Source organism: Carcharhinus amblyrhynchos, unplaced genomic scaffold (genome assembly GCF_965287045.1).
Source record: "Carcharhinus amblyrhynchos unplaced genomic scaffold, sCarAmb.v2.hapA scaffold_69, whole genome shotgun sequence".
Classification (NCBI taxonomy): domain Eukaryota; kingdom Metazoa; phylum Chordata; class Chondrichthyes; order Carcharhiniformes; family Carcharhinidae; genus Carcharhinus; species Carcharhinus amblyrhynchos.
In genome coordinates this window covers 62185-70128 of record NW_027649809.1, presented here as the reverse complement: position 1 = coordinate 70128, position 7944 = coordinate 62185, and positions in this window count along the sequence as shown.

Below are 7944 nucleotides of genomic sequence, written 5' to 3'. Positions count from 1 at the left end.
CTGCGCCAGGGATCTGGGTTCAATTCCAGCCTCGGGTCTTTGTGGAGTTGGCACATTCTCCCCGTGTCTGCGTGGGTTAATAAGAACATAACAAAATAGGAGCAGGAGTAGGCCATCTAGCCCTTCGAGCCTGCCCCGCCATTCAATAAGATCATGGCTGATCTGAAGTGGATCAGTTCCACTTTCCCGCTTTCTCCCCTTAATTCCCTGTCTATCAGAAACCTATCTACCCGTGACTTCAATATATTTAGCGAGGCAGCCTCCACCACTTCAACGGGCAGAGAATTCCAGAGGTTCACCACCCTTTGATGAAGAAGTTCCTCCTCAACTCCGATCTAAACTGCCCCCCCTTTATCTTGAGGCTGTGCCCTCTAGTCCTGCTGTCCTTTCTAAGCAGGAAGAATCTCTCTACCTCTACCCTATCCATCCCCTTCATTATCTTATACGTCTCTGTAAGATCCCCCCTCATCCTTCTAAACTCTAACAAGTACAGACCCAGTCTATTTAGCCTCTCTTCAGAGGCCAACCCCCTCATCTCCGGGCCAACCCCCTCGTCTCAGGGGCTTTCCTCTGGGTGCTCCAGTTTCCCCCCACAGTCCTCAAGAAGTGCGGGTTAGATGGGTTGGCCATGTGAAAAAAGAAAAAAAATTGCCCTTAGGGTCTTGAAATGCGTAGGTTAGAGGGATTAGCAGGTAAATATGTAGGGATATGGGGGTAGGGCCTGAGTGGGACTGTGTTCGGTGCAGACTCGATGGGCCTCCTTCTGTACTGTAGGGATTCTATGTTCTGTGAATTAACTCTTGGTGAGAGGGAGTTAACAGAGTAAGTGTGAGGACATTAGCTATGAGGAGAGGTTGGAGAAACTTGGTTTGTTCTCACTGGAGCAACGGAGGTTGAGGGGAGACCTGATAGAAGTCGACAAGATTATGGGGGGGCAGAAGATTTTTCCCCAGGGAAGGAGAGTCAGTTTCTTAAGAGATGGGTAAGATTCTAAATGAATATTGCTCATCAATACTTAATGTACCTGATACGTAATGAATTCTCTGGAATTCTCTGCCCGTTGAGGTGGTGGAGGCTGCCTCGCTAAATATTTTTAAGACGCGGGTTGATGGGTTTTTGATAAGAGAGGGGATTAAGGGTTATGGGGAGAGGGCGGGAATGTGGAACTGAGCCACGACAGATCAGCCATGATCTTATTGAATGGCGGGGCAGGCTCGAAGGGCTGGATGGCCAACTCCTGCTCCTATTTCTTATGGTCTTATGTTGAGGAAAGCGTGGATGGGGAGGAAATGGGGGAAATAAATCGTGATGTCTTGAGGAGCGTACGTATTACAGAGAGAGCAACAAGGTAGATAAATCCCCAGGACCTGATGAAGTGTATCCCAAGACGTTGTGGGAGGCGAGGGAAGAAATTGCGGGTCCCCTAGCCGAGATATTTGAATCATCGATAGTCACGGGTGAGATGCCTGAAGCTTGGAGAGTGGCAAAATTTGCACCTTTGTTTAAAAAGAGCTGCAGGGGAAAGACTGGGAACTGCAGGCTAGTTGGCCTCACATCTGTGGTGGGTAAATTGTTGGAAGGTATTTTGAGAGACAGGGTCTACAGGCATTTAGAGACGCAAGGACTGATTAGGGACAGTCAGCATGGCTTTGTGAGTGGAAAAATCACGTCTCACAAACTTAATTGAGTTTTTTGAAGGGGTAACCAAGAAAGTAGATGAGGGCAGTGCAGTTGATGTTGTCTACATGGACTTTAGCGAGGCCTTTGACAAGGTAGGTTGTTGCATAAGGTTAAATCTCACAGGATCCAGGGTGAGGTAGCCAAATGGATACAAAATTGGCTTCTTGACAGAAGCCAGAGGGTGGTTGTAGAGGGTTGTTTTTCAAACTGGAGGCCAGTGACCAGCAGTGTGCCTCAGGGATCAGTACTGGGCCCACTGTTATTTGTCATTTATATTAATGATTTGGATGTGAATATAGGAGACATGGTTAGTAAGTTTGCAGATGACACCAAGATTGGTGGCATAGTGGACAGTGAAGAAAGTTATCTCCGATTGCAATGGGATCTTGATCAATTGGGCCAGTGGGCTGACAAATGGCAAATGCAGTTTAATTTAGACAAATGCGAGGTGATGCATTTTGGTCGATCGAGCCAGGGCAGGACTTACTCAGTTAATGGTAGGGTGCTGGGGAGAGTTACAGAACAAAGAGATCTAGGGGTACCTTGAAAGTGGAGTCACAGGTGGACAGGGTGGTGAAGAAGGCATTCGGCATGCTTGGAAATACACTTATGGGTGGCACAGTAGCACAGTGGGTTAGCACTGCTGCTTCACAGTGCCAGGGACCCGGGTTCGATTCCCAGCTTGGGTCACTGTCTGTGTGGAGTTGGCACATTCTCCTCGTGTCTGCGTGGGTTTCCTCCGGGTGCTCCGGTTTCCTCCCACACTCCAAAGATGCGGGGGTTCGAAGCTGCAAGGTTACGCAGTGGTTAGCACTGCTGCCTCACAGCATCAGGGACCTGGGTTCGATTCCCGGCTTGAGTCACTGTCTGTGTGGAGTCTGCACATTCTCCCCTTGTCTGCGTGGGTTTCCTCTGGATACTCCGGTTTCCTCCCACAGTCTGAAACAATCCCACCCAAACCCTATCCTTGTAACCCCCACGAACACTAAGGGGCAAACCCACCCAGACCTGTTCCCTGTAAGCCTAAGTATTTACCCCTCTAATCCCCCTAACCTACACATCTTGGGGCACATTCTCCCCGTGTCTGCGGGGGTTTCCTCCGGGTGCTCCGGTTTCCTCCCACAGTCCGAAAGACGTGCTGGTTAGGGTGCATTTGCTGTGCTAAATTCTCCCTCAGTGTTACCCGAACAGGCGCCTGAGTGTGACGACGAGGGGATTCTCACAGTAACTTCATTGCAGTGTTAATGTCAGCCTCAGTTGTGACTAATCAATAAACTTTACTTTTAACTTCAGGTTGATTGGCCATGAGAAATTGTCCCTGACTGTCAGGCGACTTGGAGGGTAAATATATGGGGTTATGGGGATAGGATTATTCATGGTACAGACTCAATGGGCCAAATGGCCTCCTTCTGCACTGCCAATTCTATAACTTCTATAACCCAATAACTTCTGTAACAGAACACGCACGTCTTTCAGACTGTAGGAGGAAAATAGAGCACCCGGAGGAAACCCACGCAGACACGGGGAGAATGTGCAAACTCCACACAGACAGTGACCCGAGCCGGGAATCGAACCCGGGTCCTTGTGAGGCAGCAGAGCTAACTACTGTACCACCCTTGATCGTAGAAACCCTACAGTGCAGAAAGAGGCCATTCGGCCCATCGCGTCTGCACCAACCACAATCCTACCCAGGCCCTATCCCCGTAACTCCACATATTTCCCCCTGCTAACCCCGTTGATACCAGGGGCAATTTAGCATGGCCAATCCACCTAACCTGCACATCTTTGGACACAAAGGGGCAATGTAGCATGGCCAATCCACCTAACCCGCACATCTTTGGACACTAAGGGGCAATTTAGCATGGCCAATCCACCTAACCCGCACATCTTTGGACACTAAGGGGCAATTTAGCATGGCCAATCCACCTAACCCGCACATCTTTGGACACTAAGGGGCAATTTAGCATGGCCAATCCACCTAACCTGCACATCTTTGGACACAAAGGGGCAATTTAGCATGGCCAATCCACCTAACCCACACATCTTTGGACACTAAGGGGCAATTTAGCATGGCCAATCCACCTAACCCGCACATCTTTGGACACTAGGGGGCAATTTAGCATGGCCAATCCACCTAACCCGCACATCTTTGGACACTAAGGGACAATTTAGCATGGCCAATCCACCTAACCTGCACATCTTTGGACACAAAGGGGCAATGTAGCATGGCCAATCCACCTAACCTGCACATCTTTGGACACTAAGGGGCAATTTAGCATGGCCAATCCACCTAACCTGCACATCTTTGGACACTAAGGGGCAATTTAGCATGGCCAATCCACCTATCCTACACATCTTTGGACACTAAGGGACAATTTAGCATGGCCAATCCCCCTAACCTGCACATCTTTGGACACTAAGGGGCAATTTAGCATGGCCAATCCACCTAACCTACACATCTTTGGAGCGCAGGAGGAAACAGAGTACCCGGAGGGTGCCCACACAGACACAGAGAAGAACGTGCAGACTCCACACAGACAGTGACCCAAGCCAGGAATCGAACCCGGGTCCCTGGCACTGTGAGGCAGCAGCGCTAACCCGCTGTGCCACCGTTATTCATCAGTTTCCATTCCCCATGGGTTTCGACTCCTGGGAATTTAAGATCACCATGGAAAATATCTGCCGTAGCCGCAGGTTTTAAGTCGGTCCGCCTTGTTGTCCAACGAGGGGCATACACGCGATGGGTCGTACTTGGGCTGTTCTTGAATGTTCGAGATTGGCCTAGTTCTTCACGTCGTTAGTGTGCGCTTAAACTGGGACCAGATACTGGGCAAGACGACAGCTCGGTGACTATCACTGTTGGCTGTGCAGACACATGGATTTGGGCCGGTGTCTGCGGGAGTTTTGCGCATTCTCCCCGTGCTTGCGTGGGTTTTCTCCGGGTGCTCCGGTTTCCTCCCGCACCCCCAAAGATGCGCTGTTAGGCTGATTGGAGGTAATAAATTGTCCCTAAATTAGCTTCCCTCAATGTGGATGGCCGTAGAACAATAGATAAGGGTCATGGAGGGGGGAGGGGTACTGGTAGTGTTAAAGTGGTGGCGTGGGCTCGTTGGGTCGAAGGGCCTGTTTCCCAGGCTGTTTTTGTTCGTTTGAAGGGCACCCAAATGGCAAACTCTGAATTTTGCTTTAAATTTTTCTAGTGTTGAATTTTAATTTGACTAAGAATTTAGCTACCTGCTGTGTAGCTTGTAAATCGTGCAACTTTATGTGTGAATGTAGATTGCAAATGCAACCTTTAGTTTTTTCATATGTTCTGAATGTTTTTACCTGGATTTTCCTGAATAGAATAATTAAAATCGTCCAATGAAAATGATCTTCTTTTTGTTTCCAGCACAGGAACAATTCTCCGACTACCTTCTGGGCAACTGAGATGTACGTGTTAAAGAATAGATTTCTCCCTGGAACGACAGAGGTTGAGGGGAGACCTGATAGAAGTCTACAAGGGGACAGAGTGGACACCCCTCCCAGGGTGGAAGAGTCAATTACTAGTGGGGGGCGCACAGGTTTAAGGAGCAAGGTTTAACGGAGATGTACGAGGCAAGTTTATTTTGAACGGAGGATTGGGCGGGGGGGGTTCCTGGAGCTCGCCTCCAAGGGAGGGAGTGGCGTGTATTTATGTAAGGTGGCACAGTGGTTCGCGTTGCTGCCTCACAGCGCCAGGGACGCGGGTTGGGTCTGTGCGGAGTTTGCACATTCTCCCCATGTCTGCGTGGGTTTCCTCCGGATGCTCCAGTTCCCTCCCACAGATGAAAGACGTGCTGGTTAGGGCGCATTGATCCAAGTAGAGTGTGGCGACGAGGGGAATTACACAGTAGCTTCATTGCAGTGTTAATGCAAGCCTTACTTGTGACTAATGTAGCAACTTACAAACTTAAATTTTCGTGGACGCAGATACGACAGTGTCTCTTAAGGGGCGTCCAGAGTAAAGTTTAATTATCAGACGTGATCGGAGAAGGCTCGATGGGATGAATGGCCTAATTCTGCTCCTATATCTGGTAGCCGAAAAGAACTCCCTTAGTTCTTCTTAGTCTGGGGTGGCACAGTGGTTAGCACTGCTGCCTCACAGCGCCAGGGATCTGGGTTCAGCTCCCGGCATGAGTCACTGTCTGTGGGGGGGTCTGCATGTTCTCCTCGTGTCTGCGTGGGTTTCCTCTGGATGCCCCAGTTTCTTCCCCGAGTCTGAAAGACGTGCTGGTTAGGGTGCATTGGCCGTGCTAAATTCTCCCTCAGTGTTACCCAAACAGGCGCCGGAGTGTGGCGACTAAAGGACAATTTAGCATGGCCAATCCACCTAACCTGCACATCTTTGGACACTAAGGGGCAATTTAGCATGGCCAATCCACCCAACCTGCACATCTTTGGACACTAAGGGGCAATTTAGCATGGCCAATCCACCCAACCTGCACATCTTTGGACACTAAGGGGCAATTTAGCATGGCCAATCCACCTAACCTACACATCTTTGTACACTAAGGGGCAATTTAGCATGGCCAATCCACCCAACCTGCACATCTTTGTAACTGAGGGGCAATTTAGCATGGCCAATCCACCTAACCTACACATCTTTGGATATTAAGGGGCAATTTAGCATGGCCAATCCACCTAATCTACACATCTTTGGATATTAAGGGGCAAAAAACATGGCCAATCCACCTAACCTGCACATCTTTGGACACTAAGGGGCAATTTAGCATGGCCAATCCACCTAATCTACACACCTTTGGACACTAAGGGGCAATTTATCATGGCCAATCCACCTAACCTACACATCTTTGGACACTAAGGGGCAATTTAGCATGGCCAATCCACTTAACCTGCACATCTTTGGACACTAAGGGGAATTTAGCATAGTCAATCCACCTAACCTGCACATCTTTAGACACTAAGGGACAATTTAGCATGGCCAATCCACCTAACCTGCACATCTTTGGACACTAAGGGGCAATTTAGCATGGCCAATCCGCCTATCCCGTACATCTTTGGACACTAAGGGGCAATTTAGCATGGCCAATCCACCTAACCTACATGTCTTTGGATACTAAGGGGCAATTTAGCATGGCCAGTCCATCTAACCTTCATTTCTTTGGACACTAAGGGGCAATTTAGCATGGCCAATCCACCTAACCTGCACATCTTTGGACACTAAGTGGCAATTTAGCATGGCCAATCCACCTAACCTGCACATCTTTGTACACTAAGGGACAACTTAGCATAGTCAATCCACCTAACCAGCACATCTTTAGACACGAAGGAGAAATTTAGCATGGCCAATCCCACCTAACCCGCACACTCTTTGGGGTGTGGGAGGAAACCAGAGCACTCGGAGGAAACCCATGTAGACACGGGGAGAACGTACAGAGTCTGCTCAGAGTACCCAAGGGGAGAAAGTGAACCCAGGTCCCTGGCGCCGTGAGACAGCAGTGCTAACCACTGTGCCACCGTGCCACCCCCATGATTCATCTAAATGATGACCGTGGAACCATTGTCGATTGCTGGAAAACCCCATCTGGTTCACTAATGTCCTTCCGGGAAGGGAATCTGCCGTCCTTACCCAGTCTGGCCTCCATGTGACTCCAGAGCTACAGCTATAGAGTTGACTCTCAACTGCGCTCGGGCAACTAGGGATGGGCAATAAATGCTGGCCCAGCCAGCGACGCCCGTGTCCCGTAAAAACAAATAAATGTTTGCTGAGGTGGAGCATCCGCATTAATCCAGCCGTCACTCTTTCCTTGGCTGATTAACATCCCTGAGTCATTTCTGGCAACATCGTCCTGACCCGGGTTTATTTCCAGAAAGTTGCATTTCATTCCCTCCTTTTTTTTTCAGAATAGCCAAACAGACGGCTCATTCTCTGAATTCATACCACGTTTACAAGGCAGGGAAGTATCAGATTAACGAATGATTAGACACCAGCGAAACACTGAGATGTATCCTATTAAAATTTTTAATAGTGTCATCGCCCCTTCCCCCCCCACCCCACAAAACACCCCCGCTCCCCCTCACAAATTTCCTCGGTTCCTCGAATGTCAATTTGACGTCGCGTTTTCCGTCAGTCAACCTCACAGACTTGAATTCAATCCCGATCATCAGTTACCTGTAGGACGGACCCGACAGCACACGGTTAGCAGCGTACAAGACGCACGTGCCTTCTCAGACCTCCCGTACGGACGATTAAAACTCCCCCCACCAGCTGACAGGGCGAGA